Source organism: Nothoprocta perdicaria, unplaced genomic scaffold (assembly GCF_003342845.1).
Source record: "Nothoprocta perdicaria isolate Ctin4 unplaced genomic scaffold, notPer1 scaffold_25, whole genome shotgun sequence".
Lineage (NCBI taxonomy): Eukaryota > Metazoa > Chordata > Aves > Tinamiformes > Tinamidae > Nothoprocta > Nothoprocta perdicaria.
In genome coordinates, this window is record NW_020455477.1 from 408,188 (window position 1) to 430,800 (window position 22,613).

The 22,613-nt window shown below is 42.3% G+C and overlaps 1 long non-coding RNA gene across 3 annotated transcripts in view; it reads right to left on the reverse strand.

Annotated features, from left to right (window-relative positions):
• The window catches only part of LOC112947926, a 118,958-nt gene that overhangs the window by 23,572 nt on the left and 72,773 nt on the right, over window positions 1-22,613 (reverse strand). For all 3 annotated transcript variants that reach the window (XR_003249504.1, XR_003249502.1, XR_003249503.1), the window contains exon 2: window positions 7,085-7,218. This is a non-coding gene — a long non-coding RNA (uncharacterized LOC112947926). The remainder of the gene's footprint in view (window positions 1-7,084; window positions 7,219-22,613) is intronic.

Sequence of the window (22,613 nt, forward strand, 5' to 3'; positions counted from 1 at the left end):
GCTAGAATGGGGTTGTCACTTTGCCCATATGGTTGGTTGGCACAACTCCCCTTTTTTTCCCCATTTCCATCCTGTACCCAAATTACTTAGATCCTTTTGACACACCCAGTTCAAATATCACCGCAAGCTGCTCAGGGCACACGGCTTTGAACATCACCATCCTCACCTAACTTAAGGCTTTCTGCAATATTACTAATATTATCTGAACCAAGAAACAGACTTCTGATGCCTCACATTTAGAAATGGCAATCAGTGAAAAAAAACATTTAAATGAAGGTGAAATAAGGTGAAAATATCCAGAGGATAAACATGTAGGAGCCCGATGACACAGATGAGATGGCCTTAGGGAACGCAAGGCCTTTAAGTACTAACATGAAACAGAAACACAATCCACTTTTCACCTTTCCTTAAGGAATGGACATAACTGATAGTCATGGAGGCAACAAGACTTCCTAATGAGCCAGCTGATCCAAAATTATATCAGCAATGACTGCATTCGGGTACCTGAGATAAATAACAGCTAATAGTGCTACGTCACACAAAGCTCCGAGCATATGGAAATGAAAACATATCCCAGAACTAAACTCAGTGAAAAGCTAATGCTCTTTAAGTCCATAGCAGTATTTCCTCTGGCCATTTCAAATAATCACTAATTCCTAAGATCTGAGGCAGGTAAAGCTTGAAAGGGCACCCAACAGCACCCTTCTGCAGTGGAATCCATGAGCTGCTAAGGAAGCAAACGAACACTGTAAACCCTCTCTTTAAAATCACGCCTTTTTTTTTTTTTTGCTAATTTTAATCTCATCACTCAGCTGTTTTCTCTGGGAAAAGATTAAAACATCTCCAAGTTATTTCCTTATCTTGAAGGGGCTAATCAAACAATTTCTTTTGGGCCAGTTCAAGGGCTGCTTCAACAGAGCTGGGTGGCAGAGCATGAAACTAAATTTGCCCATTGCTTCTTTCACCACCTCCTCAAGTCACCTTAGCAGCTTCCAGCCCCACGTTAGCTCCTTTTACATCATCTCCCCCTGCTTCTCACCTGTTTGGACAGTTAGCATTTTCTCCTATGTTATATGCACATGTGTAGTTCCTACACACAGCATATATTAAGTCACAAGGATAAAAGCAAACAAGTATTTATTAGATACAGGGTCTGAATGTCACACTATTTTTTAACATTGCAAGAAGCATAGTGGCTTTGCTCACTTAATCTGGGCTCTGCTAATTGGTCCCTAGTACAAGGAAAAGTCTTTGGGAGTCCTTCTGGGCATGTCTCACATCATTCCCTATCAGCTGTTGACATACAAATACCCCAGTAATGAAAATATTTTCATTCTTTCATAACAGCATTCCCTGTCCTGTTTAATCTTATTTTCTCTCTTTCTGAAAACAAGCTTCTGTGTGGGATTTCTGAACTAACGGACCTGGTGCCATATATCAAGAATGTCCAGAGCTCCTGTCAAACTTATTAGGAGTCCTCAAAGTGAGTAAAGGGGGAAAAAAAATCCAGTGGTTTATAGCAATAAATCAGGCTGTTCATTCCCAGTCTGTATCTTTGCAGAGAACTGTAAAGCAACCAGACTAGAAGCACGTGGTACCTCTGCTGCCTTAAAGTCTCCATCAGTAGTACTGAAGTGCCTGGTGTTGGACCTAGACACAAGCTAAGAGGAAAGGCAGGTTTGCAAGCTCCCAGAAACAATGCAAAGCAGAACATCATTTCAGCTAATTTTCACAAATGTATTCTTGTAATGAAAGAGAAGGCAGARGAACGAACAGCTGGAAATCCAGGGTGTCTTCCTGGACTCCGACTAGAACATCTTGCGAAACGTGGGCTCAGGCTTGCCAAGCGTGAGGGTGTTACTGATGTGCCAGTGTACAGAACGGTGTGGCAAAGCTACCARCAGCTCCTCCCACGCTCCCTGTCTCTAGCAGGGGACGGGCTCCTTCATGGCACACTGCTCTGCAGAGGCTGCACCAGCTACTTCTGGCCCAACAGCAAATCCTTCCTAGGACACGTCATATTTCCAGCCAACTGCATTTCTGTACTTAGAGCTCAGCTTTGGGCACGAGCTGWTACCTCTGGAGGCGAGATCACCTTGTGCCCTGTGCAAAACCCATCTAGCAGCATCAGTACTACCAGCTCACAGCAACCTCTCTGGAAATTAAATGATTTTAGAAGCTGATGCATTCAGGGCAGKGGGGCAGTGCATGCAAATCCCTCTCTCCTGCTCAGCTCCTCCCTAAGTRCTGCTCTTTAATTATTTGACATACATCTTCAATAGCAGGGCACTTCAAATTCAAGGTCTGAAATAGGATGCCCAGAGCCACCCCCCTCCTCRCGCTGGGGACTGCTGCCTGTGCTCCCATCCTGCTGCCCAGGTTGCACCATTCCTTTCTGCACCCCATCACTCACACACTTCCATCCTGCAAACAGGTGCAAGGAGATTAAAAACTCACTCATTCAGCTGGGATTTTCATCTGTTTGCACTTTCCTCTTTGTCACTCCTATATGTCAACAATTCTTGAGCAGAAGGCAGTGGGAAGCTGCTCTTTCAGCTCATTCTACGTTGCTTGCTGTTTACAGCAAGGAGCAAGAGCTTCATTCTGCAGGACAGCTCTGCGAGCAGCTAAAAAGGCAGGASAAAACTGAAAATATAAAGTTCTATTGGACTTTGGTTGAATTTTTTTCCTGTTATTTACCTTTGTTATAAAACAAACACATGCTTTGATGTGTTTTATTATAAATTTTATTTGAAATGTATTGACAGACCTCTGAGAGGGTTATTTTTATGGCTTTTAAACAAAAATTAAKATATGTCATTTCTGAAATGCTCATTTTTTCATTTTAGTATTTCCAACATAATTGAAATACTGTACTATCACTGGCACTAAATATCAAACTGGCATTGTAGCACAAACAGGAGACCTCAACCTAAGTGAGACACTATTCCATGCTAAGTGACAATTAAAAGCACAGAGTGTAGCGACTAACATTCTTCCACTGTGCCTGACAGACAAGAGATATCAGGAAATTATGTTAAAAACTTCGCATTAGATTTGAAAAGCCTTATCTGCAGCTATCTCTTTTCCTTTAAATTCCAACTACCTCTTTTCCTTTAAAAGTTTTCTTGAGAAAATGGATTTTTTCTCCATTTCCTTCTGAACCAAAGCAGCCTTCATGCTCTCACCCCTCTTTCGMATTGCCAGACTATCCTCCAGGTAGATATTCTGGTTTTGGATCACCCAAGCACCCCCACTCTGCACTTGTTGCAGCAGCATCCACACGAGTGGACTATCAGCTATTTACAGAGAAGAGACTTGCAGGAGTTCCCCCAAGGATGACAGCCTCAAAGTTGGGACTAACCTGCATGAGATTAGGGTGGACTTCTCCCAGAGCAGCTCTTCCTGTCCCTAAAGCAGCCCCCGTGTGTGCTACGGACAGCCAGAGCATTCCCACAGGGATGCCAGGCAGCATAGCCATTTCCAAACACGTTTCTAAGGGCAGTTCTCAAGTCCTTCAGTGCCATAGTCAGATCCCCACGAGCCAATTACAAATTGGCGATTTATGAGACAAACTGATGGTTTCACTTATTCCCCGGCAGAGCGTGGGCTGCAGGAACGCAGCCAGCAGGCGCGGGTTGCTCAAGGGCAGCACCGGCACCGCGCGCAGATCCCAGCAGTTTCCTCATCTCTCCAGCCCCATCTCACTGGCGGGACAGAGCGGGTCTGGGAAAGCTCTGCTGGTGCCGAGGGAGGAGGGCATGGCAYGGACACAAGCCGTGGAGTGCAACGGTGAGCTGGAAAAGGAAGGATTAAGGGAGAAAGAACTGCAGAGACTGCTCTAAACTCTGCAAATCTGCTTTTTGGGAGGTTGAAGTGGTGGAAAGCAGCAGTTCATTTCAGATATGATACATTGCATTAAAATTCCCCRTGGAGCACAAAATGAAGGTTAGCAAAATACTCTTTTCACAACTGGTTTGCTCACGTACTTGGCATACAAGGAAGAGAAATTACACATTCTCTGCYGAGCATTTCTAGCACATTCACCCGGTTGCTGCTCACAGGAAGCGTTCATGGTTGAAACACAAAGGAAACAGCAGTACAGAAACCATCGGGATGGCCCTGTCCCAGACAAGCAACAAGAACAAGCAGCCATCAAGCCCAAATTGATCTTGCGAGACCACACTGCATCCACATAGTGCTCAAATAMGAATTTCCCTGGTATGAGGCAAAAAGGGCAGAAGGGGGCATCAGTGAAACGGTGAGAAGGGGAGAGGGTTGAAAAGAATAGCAGAAATCACATGGAGAGACAGGGAGAGGTGCCTAGTGAGCCACTTCTGTAAGAGCCTGAGCTTTTATGGCCTTTCCAAGAATGTATATATATTATATATAGATATATCTCTACTGTAAACAAAGAAAATGCATTAAGAAAACTCCAAGCCCCGAGATAGTTTCTGTTTCAAAATACGAAAAGGAGCTACACAGCCAGAACAATCCACTAGCGTTCAAGGAGGAAATAATATCCTGCTAAAGCTGAGAGGTTTTGCATAACTCTATCCAAACATCGTCAGTGTGGAGGGAAAAAGTGTGTTATTTTCCCCCTTCAATCTTATATGCCAAGAAAGAAGAAATGCATTCTATTGAAAAGGAAATGATTATTTCAAGATTTAGTCCTCCAAATGTAGGCCAAAAATTTGGAAAGTGTCAAATGCTGTTCCTAGCAGATACCAATTTATAAGCAGCTCTGGCTTTRTTAGACAGGAGAAAAGCAGAACTACATAACTAATGGTTTTCCAATTGCATGTGCATGTACTCAAAATGCCACTACTTTTACAAACAATCCAGTGGTGGTTTCAAGGGAGGCCTTGCAAGATCTCCAAAGCTTCTCTCAACACTGCTTCAAAATAAGAGGGATGAGAGGGGGGACATGAAGCTAAGCGAGTCACAGGCCAGTCCCCAGCAGGGCACAGAGCCCCTGGCCCAGCACAGCTCTCGGCCACCACAGGGATCTGAGTCCCCCTCACGGGGGGAGTCCCGTCGCCCTGGCTCCAGCCTGGAGCTGCAGGARCACAACGGGCTTTCTCAGAGCACAAGATTTTCATGAGTCGGGCACTTCTTCACAGCACGTAATCCTACTCATTTTAATAAGAGGTTTGYGTCACTTAGGCTTCCCTAAAGTCTGAAAATTTACTCTGACTTCAAAAGTCACATTTTCCCTTTAAAGGGAAGAGGAAAAAAGGACGCCCACCCTTCAGATGTTTTTACTGATCCTTTGCTGACCACTTTGTGAACCCAGAAGCCTGATGTCAGTTACTCTGCAGAAAGGATAYAGGCTCCTCTGGCATAGCTGCAATTATTTTTAAACACTTCCCCCTCACAGACTATGTCTTGAGAGGTTAGCAGGGGAAGACAGACCCTGTGCATCTATATTGAGCACAGAACAACTTACAAAAATATAGTTCAGGAAAAAATAAGGAAAGTGTCACGGGAAAACACAGGTTACATGTATTTCTAATTGAAGTATTTTGACAGTGTCATGAAAGACCATCAGCAACCTATTTCCAGATAGGAAACTGCAGCACAGACATTTCAATGCATATGCATCCACACATGTGCCCCCATCAAATTAATGGCAGATTGATACACCTTGATCAATAATTATGTCCTTACTGAAACAGTGAAAAAACAACATAGCTGCTTGAAATATCTACTCAAACCCTGGCAACCTGAAGTTGAAGTCTCTTGTCTCTATATTAGCTTCCCTTTGCTTATTGTCTCTACATAAGCTTCCCTTCTGCTCCAGGCAGAGCAGCTAAAGCACCAAGCAAAATAACAAGGACAAAGCAAACACTTTCCTCCCCTAAACACATCTCACAGCTCCACAAGGACTGGGGGGACCAGAGTCACCACACSCATTTGGGACAAACCACAGAGCACCAGTTCATAGCTTGTATTCTAACCCATCTATAACATTCAAGGCAGCTTATAAAAGCACAACAACAGAAGGTCAGTAGGATTTTACTTRAATTGATGAACATTGATTTTAGAGCTGCCCCCCTCCCACCCCCCAGTTTTGGGTCCTCTCAGAGAGGGGTAAGGACAGGCCTATGGTGGTTAGAAAGAGAAGGCCCTGAACCCAAGCAAAAATTATGATCAGTGATGAAAATAACAGAAGCAACAAAAGCACAATGCTTTCTTTTCATTCACTTTCAAAACAACCATAAGAAAACAAAGAACCAAAGACGCATTTGCAGCCAGCTGTATTCTCAATGTCAGGTTGCAGATACTTTTCTTCTGTTTGTTTCTAACAAAGCTACTCTCTCCTGCAGTTCTCCTCAGGGCAGTCAGGGACAAAACATTGAAACTGTAATAGTTTTTCATGTCCAAATTGCCAATTCACATTCCTGGCCTCGGTACCACATACCTGTGCTCTATACCCTCTTCTCCAACTGGACATTCTTACACCTCTCAGTCTTACTAAAGAACACTCATTTGAATGAGCTATTTTTTAATTTGTTTTTAGCAATTTCTAGTATTTCTCAGAAATCCTGCAGTCACAGAAGGCTGCAGCTTGAATGCTGCAAGTCCTCAGCTATTTCACTTAAAAGGTAAAAGTTTTYAGCCCTTTGTGGTTAGGGATAAAACTTAAAAGTATCGAACAAGAGCAGAGTAAAAATGCTGGATTGAAGCAGAATTCAGATTAATGTCATGATTCTGGGGGACATGTTCTGTTTTCTTAAACTGTGGCCAACTGCAAAGTAGAAATATAGATAATGTAGGATTATGACAAAAAACACTCTACAGCTAGGAGGGAGACAAGACTGAGTTCATGACAGCTGTTCTGGAAAGCAGAGTACCATTTAGGAATATTAATGGTCTTCTTGAACTACTAAATTTCTCTTTTAGATTTTGAAGAAATCAATTTGTCCTAGAATTAACTCCATTACTTRTCAAGTAACAGCGATATTAAATTAGAAGATTCTGTGCAAGTTCAACCTCAACAATGACTAACTACCAATTCCAGATTTCGATGAATTCACCTGAAAATTGTTTCAGATCAACAAAACTGAACTCTCCATCCTACCTGACATGGTCTCAGGGTCATAGAGGCTKCCAGTCGAGCAGATTTCACGTCTTGCAGAACATGTCACATCCTTCCTCAAGGCCATCCATGACTGCTGTGTTTTCTGAGAAGTTTCTCAGCCATGATGAGGATTTCTGCATAGGAAACAACAGACACTTCTTTCAAAAAACATAAAATTTAGGTCTTTAACTAATTTTCCTTCAGATGCTTAGTAATCCAGTTTACATACTTGCACACATACTCAGCATTGTTTTTTTTTCTCCTTATTTGCACTGATTTGGTTGGTACCACTTCTTACAAGGCAGTTATCTAAAAAGTACTCCTCACTGAACTGTACGCTATTTACCAGACATATTACAAAATTGTTTGGTATCAATTTTATATTTTTAACAATAGGCTATCCAAGAGCAACTTTGAGTACTAACTCTAATTAATAAGCTTGTAAATTTGCCATGAGCTTTGACATAAAAATTATGTCCATTGTGCAGGTCCTCAAATGGACACAGTGTTTTTATATAACTCTAAAGTATGGATTATTTAATGAATGTGTATGTAATGATATCAACAGTACCCAAATCAAGAATAAGACAGTTCAACATGCAGGAGATGAAACCATCAGAAGTATTAGCAGGATTTACAGGACTTGCATGCATTTTAGCCATCTAACAGAGTTAGATATCAGAGCAGACTTCAGAATATCAGCATTTATTCTGCATTACGCCAGCACGTCTGGCTGCAGGCACCTGGAGTCCTGCAGTGCAGAAATTAGGGGCTGGGAGCTGGAGAGCTGCTGCTGYGGTGCTGGGGCCAGGGAAAGGCTCTGCTCAAGGCTCAGCTTGGGCCAGTGCTGCTCCGTCACTGCTACTCACACGTGCAATGAGTGTCACTCCTCGTCTCTTTAGGATTAAAATRAATCAACTCCATTTACAGGTAGATCGAAGCAGTAAAATTATCTATGATACCTCATGAGACAAATACCTAACAAATTCCAGTTACCCTTTCTCTACATACTGCAAAATAGGCTTTACAAAGGCTGACGTCATAAGGAATATAGGTCTCCAGTTTAAAAACAAGAGCCCTCATGTCCCAGCAAAGCCCACCTGCCCAGGCCTAGACCCATCATCGRAGCCTTGAAAGCAGCCATTACACTAACCTATCACTTAGGCAGTCTCAACTTCTCAACTCATTTTTTTTTTTTCCCCGAATCCACTGTGAGAAGATGGCTGGTGGTCTTGCCCACCAAATGGTCATTTTAGCTCAAGAATTAGATAAGGAGCAACTAGAAAAGGAAGCTTCTCCCTCCCTCCAGGTCTGCCAGACCGAGGCCGAAGTCCCTCAGTGCTCAGAGGCTGTGGGAAGGGCTGCGARCAGCTCTGGGCTCCCGCCTGGCTGGGAACAACAGGGAGGGCAGGATGAGGCGAACGCTAAGCRGCCTCCTTGACTCGGCCCAGGCAGGTGGGAGGCCCTGGACCATCTTTACTCACAGTGATACCCCTGACTGCCCCTTCCTCTCCTTCATGCTGCCCCATCTCCAGCTGTGACTGTGTCCGATACTGTTCCTGACCACGGCTCACGTCGTGTCTGAGCTGGTACCGCAGCCCATGTGGYACAAGGCCCAGGCACAGAGTATTTTGCTAGGCCCATACAGACAAGATGTATAGGAACATTTTTTTCAGACCTTGTCCTAACAGATTCTTCCAAATGCCACGCACTGATGCTCAGACTGCAACTGCATGGCAGCTCCTCCTCAGTTTCCACATCCCRCTCCTGGTGTGTGTACATGGAGAGCGGGTATACACAAACAGCACTGGCACAGGCCCGATATACCAGCAATCGGCATCTGGCATGTTTGAAACGCCAGGTAAAGGCCTGGTAAAGCAACATTTACAGAAATCTTGCTTTCATCAGTCCTAGGAATATTTCTAACAGGTCAATGAGCGTTATCTCAGTGAATTACATGGCAGATGATATCTTTGGATCTCTATGTATTCCTGGCTCTCCACCCAATTCACCCCAATCCYTCTGAGACTCCTCTARAACGCAGTGTCCAGAACAGGACATRTCATACTTGATAAAGCTTTCCAAAGCTGCTGGATTATAATGATCACTTCATGGATCTAAGCAATCATCACCCGTTCCTCCAGTGCAGCGTGTGCCTTGTCAAGAGCTCACCACAGTGTGACACAAGGCTGAAGGGACAGATCCCCCCTAGGRTCATAGATCCCCCCGGTCATCCCTGTCACTGTTCATGAGGCAGATTATTCCTGCCTACAGCAAGGCCCTCCTCATGGCCCCAACTGACCAGAGGCCTMATGTTTCCTCAGGTCTTATCCAAGAGAGGATTCTGAAACCAAATCCAGTCCAATAATGTACTTCAAGTCCCATTAGTTCAGTGGCATCTGCACATTTCATCCGTACTCTCTACTTTTATCCATGAGTATATTGATATTTGRGTATATAAAATAGCTCTGAATTCCCACCCAAAATAGCTTTCCAGTTTTGAACAGTGAATCACCAGTAACTACTTACTGAATACAGATTGCCACTATGCTTTTSAGACCAGGACACACTATGCCAAAAGACAGTTTCCAAAGCTACTGGAATATAAAGATTATTTAATGGATCTTCTTGATAATACCCTGTAGTAGTTTCAAAAAGGATCTCTTTTTTCCAGCCTGCTTATGAAATCCCCATGGCAGCATTGCAAAATCCACTTTCTTCTCCATCTACACAGCATACTAAGCTCTGTGGCAAAAACAAGGCTGGCTGGGCAACCAAGCCCTCTCATCCTCTTCCCAGTCTTTAGTTAGATTCAGATTTTTGGAGAGTTTATACTTCCTGTACCCTGCTCTGTTTTTAATGCTGAAGTTGATGGGACATCCTGGAAACCAAGGGGACACTGTTGCCACTGCTTACGTGAAAGGAAAAAAATAAGTCTCAACATGGGAAAAACAGTATTTTAGATGCAGAATGTAAGGTGTGAGTACTTATACCAAGTTTACTCTTCAACAATTTGGCCACAGAAGCCATCTGCCATTTTTAAATACCCATCAAAATACAGTTTAAAATATGACATTAATAATCGCCTTTGACACATCATACTTCTGTCCTGAGTTATTTCAAAAGCACATTTTCTTTGTGATACTGCAAGAATTGGCCAGTCTGAAGGAAGTTTAGCGCAATTCGTACAAACTGAAAGGGGATGGGGAAGCAAAAAGCACAAAACAACTCCACATTTCTGTACCGATAAGCAAACATTTCAAGCAAAATGTTACCATGGTTGTATTTCATCTAGAAGATGCTTCATTCTGCCTTGAAGACAGGCACTTCTTTTTGTCTCCTGAAATATGTTTCTAATTTGAGTTTAAAAAAATATTTCCATTGTGCCATATATGCGGTAACTCAAAACCAAAATGAAAGGATTAAAATCAGGGCTGCACAGAATGGTTTAAATTAAATTCAGGTAGTGGGGAAGACTGCCGTATCTGGCAAGCTCCCACTTACTGAGCTCTCTGGCCAAGAGGCAAGATGAAGCATAACAATCCTTACCTGCCAAGTCTAGAGCCATTCTGAAGCTTTTATTCATCTCTTAAAATAAAATGTTAATGTTCTTGGAAGCTTGCCTTCCCACACAGTACATCTCACCTGCCTTTTCTTTATCCTCACACAAATGTATTACCATATGCTTTGGTAGTGATCCAAAGTATTTTAATTTCCCCCCCCCCCCCCAAATCCATGGTATTTAAACTTATCGCCCATTACACTTCAGTGGAAGACATGACCGAGTCTAACAGGTATTTGGAAAATCTGAACTAACAGGTTACAATGCACTGCAAATAATATCCTATATAACAWGCTAAGATCTGGCCTGTGGTGGCCAGTTGTCACCTTTCACACCTGTAAAACTGTCATCCCCATGTAGTCTTCCTATTTAAATCTCCATTCCCACTACATGGTTCAATATATGATATTGCAGGCTGATTTACTTATGATTCATATTATCACTATTGACAATTTAAATCATGTTGGCCCTAAAACCTCCCCAAATACAYATCATATCCCTGAATGAATTGCCTTTGGCTAAGAAGGAAAGAAAGGTAACTGGAGTTATGATTCAAGGATACTAAACTGTTTTTCAGAAAAGGCATTGGTGTCGAAGTATTAAGGTTCTCATGCTTCTTTGGAGATTCCTCAAGCAGTAATATTATATTGTTTTTACAACCATTTGGGAAGAAATAAAATAACACGTAGATCCCTCTGGAGATTTCTTCCAGTCTTGCATAAGGTTTAAAGATTTTCAAATGGTACTAGTAACAAAACTATACAGTAACACTCTGGCCTAATGAGGTCACAGTTAATCTTTATAGACTATCTACCCACAGGGAGTTATTTATTTTAAGATAGGGACTTCCCAAACTTTCCCCTCGCCCCACATATACTACCAGCAACAACGGTAAATACCTGCACTGGCAGCATCAGCTCCCATTTCTTGCCAGGCTGTAAGCCGCTTGGAAGGGATTTGTGTCCCCCTCGCTAGTACGTTCAACACAGTTTCCAAGCAGCAGCATTCAATAGCATTCTAAAATCCCAATTTGCTTTATAATCTGAAGAATTTAGGACAACCACATATAGAAAGTCAGATATAGCTGTTTTGAGAAGGTGCTGCCAATGTTTTTCTTGACTTCTTTTCTCTCCATTAGACTTTTCTCAGTCTCTGAGCACAGAGTATTTTGTAGAATACATTGTTCATGAGATTTTGATAACTTCGTTCACGACAACAATCTTCACATCTTACTAGTTGTGACTATGGTATTGTAACAGGTCAAAAACCAAAGAAATTTCAATATGGAAAAATAGCAAGCGATCATGGTTGAAGAAGTGCTGTGAGTTCTGGACATTTTGGGCTGTACTGACAGGAGGTAATGAGACTATTGCTAGTACTAAGCTTTCTGCAAAACACTATTCAACAAAAAGTTCAACTTTGTTCTTTATAATTTGTCACACAGCAATTAAGGAGTGACATACTAGTAATAAAGGCTGCTTTGGTTAACCGTGAGATCTTTCTTGGGCAGCTTTTCATGAAATGGGATAATTCTTAGAAACTAACGGCCACCACTTGCCAGTGAAAGGGAAACCAGGCAAGGAGGCTTCTGGGCAGAGAGCTGCTGCCCAGCTTGGTGTTCTGCAAGCTGCTCACCAAAGTAGGCTGAGCTCCATATGCCAGGTCTTGCAAAGAGGTATCTGCCTTAGTTAGCCTAGCAGTAAATACTAAACAGGGCCAGGATGACCAGGGCTGAGAGACAAGGGGAAAAAACTGCTGTCAAGGTAAGATCTGGGGTTGAGTCTGGGGTTGGAGGAGGTAAGTTTTTGGTTTTACTTAAATTCATGTCCCAAGTGACTTATTTTGTGATGATTTCAACTGCCACATCACTGACCCCTGAGTTCAGACTGTGCTTCCAATACTGGCGTGTGCAGAAAGCTTCCTTCTTAAATTACAGAGAGTTCAAATAAGTGTAATCCTAAATGGGATCTCTGCTTCAGAACAGAATCAGAGTCACTCGTGCCATTATCAGATCATCTTCTCAGACAACCTGAGGTCAGGCCAACCTAGGCAATTATTTATAGTCATTTGTGTGGAACTCATGGTATTTGAATGCTTCACAGAGACACATCAGGCTGCATTAGAGCTCCAGAGATGGTTTCTGTTCCCTCTCATTAACAGCAGAAAGATTAGAAACAAAATCCTTCAAATTGAGATGGTGGCGTTTGGCTTTTTAAGGAAAACAGATGTGCTCCAACCCACACTGAAGAAGAAACTCAGACCAATGCCTGAGCTCCTGTGGCACAGTTCTTACACAGCTTTACAGATTTCAATGACAACAATTCTGCACCATCCCAGAAAAAGTTACAGAATTAATCTTTATAAATACATGCTGTGACTCAAAACATGGTCATCTAGGTGGGGAGAGCACAGAAAGACAGTAGTTTTGAGCTTGTCCACATCCAATTTTTCTGAAAGCCTTAAAAAGGACACAACTTCAGACCTGTCTGGTTGCACAGGCACAGTGCTGTTGGTATTCCACCAAAAAAAGGAAGGGCTCCTGAAGATACCGTCATCTAACCCATCCGGATGGATAGATCCAGCAGGATATCTAATTGCAAGGCCTGCTGAAGAGTACGGACTCTTTGCTACTGTTCTTACCTCCAAGTAATTTTTCTGTTTCATTTTCCCAGGCCTCACATGATTTTGTTAGGAAATCCACAAAAATAAGATTAAGATCACAGTTCTTTTGGAAGGATATTGCACTCCTGTCCCAATTACCAAAACAATATTAATTATTCTAACACAAAGACCAAAGAGAACAGGCAAGTGGTAGCATTTAATTATGAAAATTCTCTAAGAGCACAAGGAGCTGATTTGCCCCCCCGACCCAGCTTGCCCCCTTGTTTTGAGTTGTTGTAGAAAATACATCCCATATTTACAACATCTACTTATATGCATCAAAATAATATAAAGGAGAGTAATTGTACCAAGCAGGCATCTTTCTTCTCCCCGCTATCCAATTGTTGGCAGTCAAGCTTCATTGCCAAACAGATGTCATTCTTTGTTTCAATTCTGCCTTTTATCACCTAGCTCCCTAAAAATAAATCCCTTTATTCATGTGTCTGTTCATTTTTTGAAGATAGTGTTCTTAATTATTACACTGGTCCTGAGAAAAAATAATAATAATAATCAGCATGATCTCTACTCTCTCCCTCACAGAACTTGGAGATGGATCTAGTTTTAACTTCTGTTTATATAGCTAAAGCCTCTGGCCATGTAGTGCTACTTCATTATTTTCATTTTGTAATCTCCCTTTTTAAAAAAATCATTGCCTACTTGAATATTGTTTCACTTAAGCATTTACCAGTAGGACAAAAGCAAAATGTTGTGAAATAGGAGAGTACTCATAGCTAAGACACTTGCCCCGTGTGACGGGTTCACACTACTAGGCCCATTCCCCACCTAAATTAAACCATTAAGATACAGAGAAAGGAGGAGCAACAGGAAATGTGAGCGAGCTGAAGTGGTGCTGCACCACCTTCGGGGTGTGCTCACTTCCCCAAGGCTCCGTGTGTGCTGCCACAGCCACTCTTCTTGTTCAATAACCAAGATCCTCGAGATACTGCTGCCTTGAAGCGGCCCCAGAGCACCGCAGCACTCACAGCTAACGTGCTGCTCAACTTCTCCTCCCACAGCCTTAAGGCAGGCATTCAGTAGGTGTTAGATCTAAATGCACAAAGCTGAAATTTCCCTATGGTTGGGTGTAGAAAGGGATCTATTCGCACCAAATTAATCAGTATACTCAACTCTTTTGCAAAAGCTTGATAAGAGACTTGGAGAAGTCCTGTACAATTAGAGAAATACTGTACAATTTACTACACCAGAGTGGTCAGTGGATGAGTTGTACAGTAACCATCCTAGGGGACATCAAGAGCTCTTTTCACTTGTGACAACAAATGCACTTCCACTTTCCTTCATCACTGAGTGACAACAGCACTTCTCAGCGGACAGCAGTGCCTTGAGAGTACAACGTCTCCTACATTGTGCAATCAGCACATAAGAGATAAGAGATTTGGACAGCAGAAAAGAGACATGGGTCTTCCAAACACACCATCAGGACCATCTCACAGAGCATGAGGACTGTCAGCCCCAAGAGCCTCCATCAATAACAAGATGGTGAAGAAACATCGTGACCTGCAAACAGATCCTCTGACCACTGAGTACGACTGGTCTGCAGTTCACCTCTCCACAAGCCCAACACGCCAGCAAGAGGCCCCAAATGTTACAATTCTCTGGACCACGAAAAAGGAAACCAGGATGACAACCAGAGAACTACCTTTTGGAACTACTTATACTCCAACATTAAACTCTGCTTCAGCCTTCAGATGTCTCAGGAGTGGTCTTGATTCTTTTTGAGGGCTAATCCCAAAATAATTGCCACAGACTCCCTATTCTTCTTCCAAGTTATGAAACTGAACATCAAACTGACTAGAGTAGGAACCTCCAATCACTAAATTCAGTACAATTCAGCAGTTGATTTCTTAAGCAATGAGATACTTGCTTGATATATTTTCACCACCCTAACAAACAGAGCAAGTCAATATGTCCGCTGTGAGATAGAAAATTGACTCCTCCACACAAGACACAGGTTTTGAAGCCAACTGATGAGGTCAAAGCCACATGGCAGTGACCCAATTATAAATAAAAAAATAAATATGCATCAGAGAACAGTGTTCCCAGGACTGGAGCCTGGGAAAATTGAAGATCTGTGAGGGCGCTGAAGGTAAGGGATAATTAGAAAACCATGACAGTTCAAGGCAACACGAGGCAGAATATGTCACACTGGCTTGGCCAAACAGTTGTGAGAAACTGGAGGGGAGACTCAAGCTGCTGCCCCTTCCCAGCTGCATGCAGAAGGTGCAAGGCTGGAGGGCTCTGAGCATGACTGGATCTGGCCTCTGCTCCTGCTTGCAGGGGTCAGTCCCCAGTACTCCAAGTTAAGGCACAAAGCAGCAGTAACAGACCCTCTATGGCCAAGTTTGAAGCCCTAGAGTGGGTGCCTTTAAAACCAGCTGTCTGCTATTAGGATTTCATTACTGCATACAGCTCATGTATTTGGCAGGAACATGCAACMATTATCCCAAATTCTTGGGGGAGCGACGCAGTGCATGACATCATGCAGCAAGGCTGCTGGGATTAGAACCTTTCGTTTGGGCCCTACTGTACTTGCTGGGCTAACAAACTCAAAATGAAAAATGAAAGCACAACAGAGCATCATATTCATATTGAATTGCATCATATGTTAACTTTCAATWCTATAACTACTCATTCTCAAAACCGGATCTGGCACAAAATACACTAGAAGAAACTTGACAGATTGAATCAAGTACTCATCTGACTGACAGGCATTGATCTAAAAACATTTTATACTGAGCAATCGCAGGTTAGAAAATAGCAACAGCTCAAGAGCCCTTGTCTGATTTGTGGTGCACTCTCAAAACCCACATGCTACTGAAGACTAGACAAAATGTAAAAGCTCTAAATACAGGTGACATTTTGCAACCTCCTGGAAACAGCTTGCTGAAAAGTGACCTCCTCAGTGAGCCTGGTAACATCAGAGCCAGTAGTTTACAAATATTAGTTTCCCCCTCAGAAGTCCTCTTTGAGGAATTTGTCCTAACCTCACAAACAAGTAATTTAAACGAAGAGGTTAACAGTCTGGTTTTCAAGAAGGCTTATCTCACAAATATAAAGAGGTACAGGGTACAGTGGGATATACCTTCGAATGCTATCATTGTCTTACAAAAGATACATKTAAGCCATTTTTCCAGGAAAGAAAAGAAAGGAATTCCAACAAACCCAAGTTGCTTGGGATATGATCGAGTTACTACTCCTGTCAGCATCAAGATCGAGCAGCACCCGTATTACCTGCAAGGAAAAGAGCTGGGCTTTTTTGCCTTCAGCCTCCCGCACCTAAGCGGTTTGTGTTGAAGGATGGATGTAATCCACACGCTTTACAAATTCATTTAAAAGTTGATATTTAACCCATGAAATACAAGGTAATACAGCCAGGACTCATCCACAGCACTGCAACGATTCCACTTTTACCYTCACCTCTCCTCCCTACTGTTGTAGGAAGGTACTTGAACAGAAAAGGGCACCATTGCTCTGTACTCATTTAAGAGCAAATTACCAGGTATTTTTGAACTTTCTATTCTTTAATGAGAAGACTCTAACATATACTGTAATCTAATAATCATAGGCCTGGTCTCCCAATCAGTTTTAAAGACCCTCCCTCCCTCTCTCCCCTCTCCCTTTTAAAGTTTAATTGATTAAAACCAACTCCTCATGACCCCTTTTTATTTCCTATATAGTCTAGCTGTAATTACTACAGCTAGAAAAGGTCAGTGTATTTTTTCTGCATTACAACTCGSTAACATTATTACTATACAGTATGCATTTTGAAAGATCTGATGCTATTCCGTTATAAACCTTAGCTTTTTTTTTAACCTTTTATATCTTTTTTCTTCAACGCTTTATTTTTCTTATTCATTACAGGGAAATATTTTCAACAGCAGAAGTAGCTGAAGCTTGTCTGTTACAAAATGTCCTGGCTTCAGTCATTTCTATAGCAATAAGTCAACACTCATCCCCAAGAGACTAACACAAATCTCATCGTTGAATCCTGACACAATCCTGCTTTCTTGTTTTAAGCAAGGTTAGAAGCTTTCAAAGGAAAATTGTCACTAAAAATTTATTCCATGCAGTATTGTCCCTGAAATGGTAGCAAGAAAAAAACTGAAAGCATACTCACTTTTTCTTTATCAGTTCAGGAGAAGGTGAAGCTGTTTTATAGACATTCAGGCCTGTATGTTGGTTTTTGAATAATTCTCCCACTAGTTTGCAGTAAAAGCAAAAAATTGACCATTTCCATACAGATTGAGTGCACACCTTGTTTCAAGTTTTATGTACTCTGCCAACAGATGAGGCATGTTATCTCCACCATCATCGAGGGATAAAAAACAAGACCCAGCTAGGTAACATACTGTGGGTAAAGCAGCAAATTAGGTGAGGGTGTGCTGACTCCAACCACAGAACCCAAAATTCAGCTTATGGTGAAGAATTACTATGAGAGAGGCTTCAGAACACGCAGTGCTTTGGTATTTGCTATATTATCCCAGAACCACAAGATCTGGTTGGGTGAGCTTCTATACCTCTTTAATTTTCCCCAATAAACTCCTGTGGTACTTTCCACTCTTCTTGCTTTTGTTTTCTTTCCTTAAAGCACGTGCATTCGCCAGCTCCAAGGCAAGTATAAGTGAGTTCTATGTCAGTGCTTGTCTCCRGAGTTATCTTGCGATACTCGTCTCAAAACATTCTTATCTTAAAGCTAAGGAGATGGCTGATTGCCTATGATAATAACCTCACACAAATGCAGACAGAAGTGGCAGTTCCAGTCAGTAACTTGGTTCACCTCTCCTGTATCTCTTTCAATAGAGCTTTCTTGTGATTAGTAGATTACACCTTTAAAAAACACATGTGTAGGTATGCATGGAATGCATTCTCCACTTGTAGAAACACCAGTCAGCTGAGCTGCCTTTAAATATCTATAACATTCAAAACAGGAAGCTCTGATTTTTATAAACTTTTCAAAGAAAACAGGCTTCAGAGCATTCACCTTATCGTCGCCATCAGCCTCAGCTAGAGGCCTACAGCCTGCAATATTCGGGTGTTAATTATTTCCATTAACATAGCCTTAATTGCACCATAAATCAAACACTCTTCAGGTGAAGAGATAATACTGGATCTTTTTTGCCCCGCACAAAGCTGGGATCAGCACGGGGGAGTGCAAGGGGCAGCCTGCTCCAGCACAAGGACCTGTCCTGCACTCCCAGCACTGTCCTTCATCTGCCACGAGCTGCCCGCGACTCCCCTCTCGCCCACACTGTTATTAAACCCTTGCTTCCCAGCATAGAGGTTACATAGTCAGTGCAGGTATAAGTAGTTCTACTGGCACTCCAGTTTTGCACCTAAGAGCCCTACTACAGTGTGTAGAAATCTAGACAGTGACTCCTAGAACTAGGAAAAGCTCGTGCAACACTCTGCACACCTATGGTGCCACTTAGCTCTTCTTTAGGAGTGGCTTGCACCATTTTAGAAGCAGACCCTTCATTATAGACTTGCTGACTGCATCAGCAAGTAAATAAACCATCCTCAGCACTGCTTAGTATAGGATTCTTTTCAGAATAAATTTCACATTTAGTTTAAACTAATATACAGGATATGTGATATAGATGTCAGTCTGACTTCATCTTATATGTACAACAGAACCTAAACTAGCTGCTTTGACTTGCAGTGCCAATGCACCCTTGAAGGGGAATGGAAAGTTTATATCTGGGCTTATTTACTTTTTATATATACATCATATATGTGTATATATACATACATGGGGCTTAATTACTTTTTTTATATATAAGATACACACACACATATGGATATTTCATTCAACCAAGTAGGCTATTRGCAGCAATCTTCATAAAAATCTAAGCCTAATGTTGAAATCAAGTTTGCCATTTAGCACTGCAAGATCAGTCTGCAGTGCAGGAACACCTACTCCCCCTCCCTYAACACTAAGCACCCCAAACTGCATCCTTGGTGCAGTGCCACAGGAACAGAAAGCCTCCTCATGTGGGGAATTCTAGCACAGAACAAGATAATGCTGTTTGTAGCCATCTGAAATGAGCTCTTCCCCTTTGACATTGTCCATACAGATATTTCGGGATACCCCTACGGTCTCCAGAATTGTTATGCCCTATGTGTGTTAGGCAGCATGCAACCAACCTGTCAACTTTAGAATTGCTCTTCCATTCTAGGGATATAAAAATGAAGCTCACCTAGGTAACTATAATACCATCCCCTGGAGAAGACCAGTCTTCTTGTGTAATGCCCATCCATTCCAACATGGATTCAAAGGAAGGGCCAGTCTTACGAAGGTGCCAACAGAGCATTCCCCTAGCTGAGAAGCACAGCACAACTSCACTCGTTTGGCCTGCATAGCGTTAGGGCCCTGCAGAGCAAGCGACTGGCTGGCACAGGCCCAGAACTGCAATTATGCAGCCGCACGTCTTGCGTTTCTGAGTCAGCTCAGCTACTTCTGAATAGCTCTGATTGGCACTGACACAAATTGGTGTAGATAAACCTACATTGAGAGGAATGCAGATACACCCATGTCTCAGAAGATCTGATTACAATTTATTTCAATGCTGTGACATCTTGGGTAAGTCAGTTCCATTGCTTTAGCTCAGTCTTCCATTCAAAAATGGAAACAAGTCTTCACTTTGTCCCACTCTCCAACCGTTCAGTTATTTGAAAGAGCCAAGATGCCCCCTTATGAAGGACTGTATCACGCATCCATGATATCAGCTTCCATGGTGGAGGCAATTTGGAATCTCCATGTGCTAAAYGCAAAAAAAACTTGCTAATGAGYATTCAAGTTGTTGAGCCTTCGCATACAGAAGCAAAAGCCGGTCTAATTTTACAGAACAGCTGGCAAAACAAACAAAYAAAAACACAAACATTTTAAGCTGAAGACAAACTGTGCTCTCTTAGCAGTAGAGGTACCTTCTACATGGCCATCTTGGGACTGGTCCCACCCAACTGTCCTGACTCAGAACAACAGAAGCTCCTGAGAACATAGTGAGAACAAGATTTTAGATGAATACCTTACTATCCTGGATGACATAAAGGCACTACCGGTGGTCTTGCTTGTGGCAGTCAACCCTTAAGTTTCCAGTGCCTGGACTTCTTGCTTAACCTGTCCAGCAGAAACCAATGAAAGCCTCTGACATGAGCTCCCTGTCCACACTTCCTTAACTTAGACAATTTCCCCAGCAGGTTTAAATAAAGCTTTCTTTGTAATAGTCTGGAATTAGCAGCTGCATCCACCAAAGTCCTCCCTATAGTTAAAGAAAGGTAGCAGAGAATTTCCAGAGCTGGCTACCACAAGCTTAGGCTTCTTTTACACACTAGAGTAGCTGCTTCCATAGTAAAACAGCAGATTCAATTCAATGCTAACTTGAATTTTGAAGACAGCTAGTGACATACATACCAGGTATGAAATAAAACATTTTGTGAGGTAGCCTCCCCATCCCTTGGCCTAGGACTGAGGAGAACCAAAAAGCTGCTGTGCCATTGCTATATTACAGAAGCAAATTCACACTGGTGTCTTGAAAAGTAATTCTCTGTATACCAGCACCGGTTCCTCTGGTCTTCCAGACTTTATTCAAGAACCATCCCTTCCCTGGTGAGCATCACCTGCCACATACACAGAGRGAATTCCTCTTTAGGAGGCTGTACTGCCTTGGCATCTTCCCATGGCCCCAAAGGTGTCCTCACCCTTGCAGGTTGGACACACTGGAAGGGCAGACCTGGAGAGCAAAGCAGTAGGTGCTGAGGACCCCATGTCCATCCTTTAATCACATGCAGCTCTGCCCCACACTAGCCCTAACCTAGTGCCCATCTGAACACCCAAAAGGCTTGAGTGGTTTAGTTGTGCTTGAGGCACACGTGGCTTCTCAGGCTGAGAGCTCCCAGATGGGTCTGGGACACCAACCAAGGCACAGCAAGAGAGGTTGGCAGGCTCGCTCCATGAGTGCACACACTCTGATCCACACTACTCTCTTACATAAATTGTAGCCCACCTCTTTCTAGAGGTAACCTTGGTCTCATGGAGAACCTACCTGGAGAAAGGTGCTACACAGCAGCTGTCAAGATGGGCAGAACCCAACTTACTATTGAACAACTTCCTGAAGGGAGACAACTCCCTTGCAATATACGTCCAGCATATGCTGAATGGCAGTTCTTGACAGACCAGTCAATGAGATGGATGCAGGATGGATTTCAAGACATGAAAGGAGCAGGTATTCCCTGCCACAAGTTCACTGACATCAAAGCATTTGTTTTCCTTTTTKATTATTATTTTCTAAGTGTCATAAATTATCTAAGAGTGGTTTAGTGCAAATAAAATATAAGTAGTTTCAAGGTTTCTGAAGTTTTTTATTTTCAAGTTGTCTTCCTAAAACAAGGTTCAAACTGTTTCCTCACAACAGTTACTATCTGGGATTACTGTACTATGAACCAATTGTTATTTATGTTACCTGTGGATACACTGATTTTGTTAGTGGAATTTAGCTTCCAGATTCATTTCATAATCTCTATGCCTATTACTTAGAAGAAAAAAGCACAAATCAAGATGACATTTAAAAAAAGGAGCCTAGACTGGTCTTGTAGGAACATCTAAATCCTTTCCCTTATTAAATAACTTATCTCAACAGCAGTGCACCAGCCATTTAGCAAAATTAAAGAGGGAGATAGCAAAGAGAGACAGCAGATGATAAAGTGCAGTAGTTTCTAGTCACGTAGATAATGAAGGGACTCAGCACATGGCCTTTTCAGTTGATCCCTGCCTCAGCTTATCCTTCATCTGCTTAAAGTCGAACAGATCAGTCATTACTAAAATGATTCTGAAATGAGCTACTCCAGTTTCAGGTGACTTTTTTGTATATCCCATAAAACTTGGGGAGCCTTCAGGAAGACAGGTGGTGTAGATTTTTGCCGTTTTAATTCAGTATGGGGTTTTATTTCCAAGCAGTGACTATAAGCTAATGCTTGCATTAGGTTGAATTTTTTTCCCTAATACACACACTCATTTGTGCCCCCTCTATCCTTTCCAAGGAACCATCACCCAGAACGGATGTCCTTCTGCTCTACAAGAGAAATCAATCTTTTTCACAAGGGTTTATTGTTCTGAAAGCTACTGCATACTCAGAGCATATTGAAGACAAGGTTTTTGCTCTTTACTACAAATCTTCTCTTGTCACACTTACAACATTTTACTTGTTCAATCTGACAAGTATTATACAAGCAAAAGTGTGGATGAAGCAGCGATTGCCTAACTGCGCTCAGCTTCTCAAATCTACTTCAGGT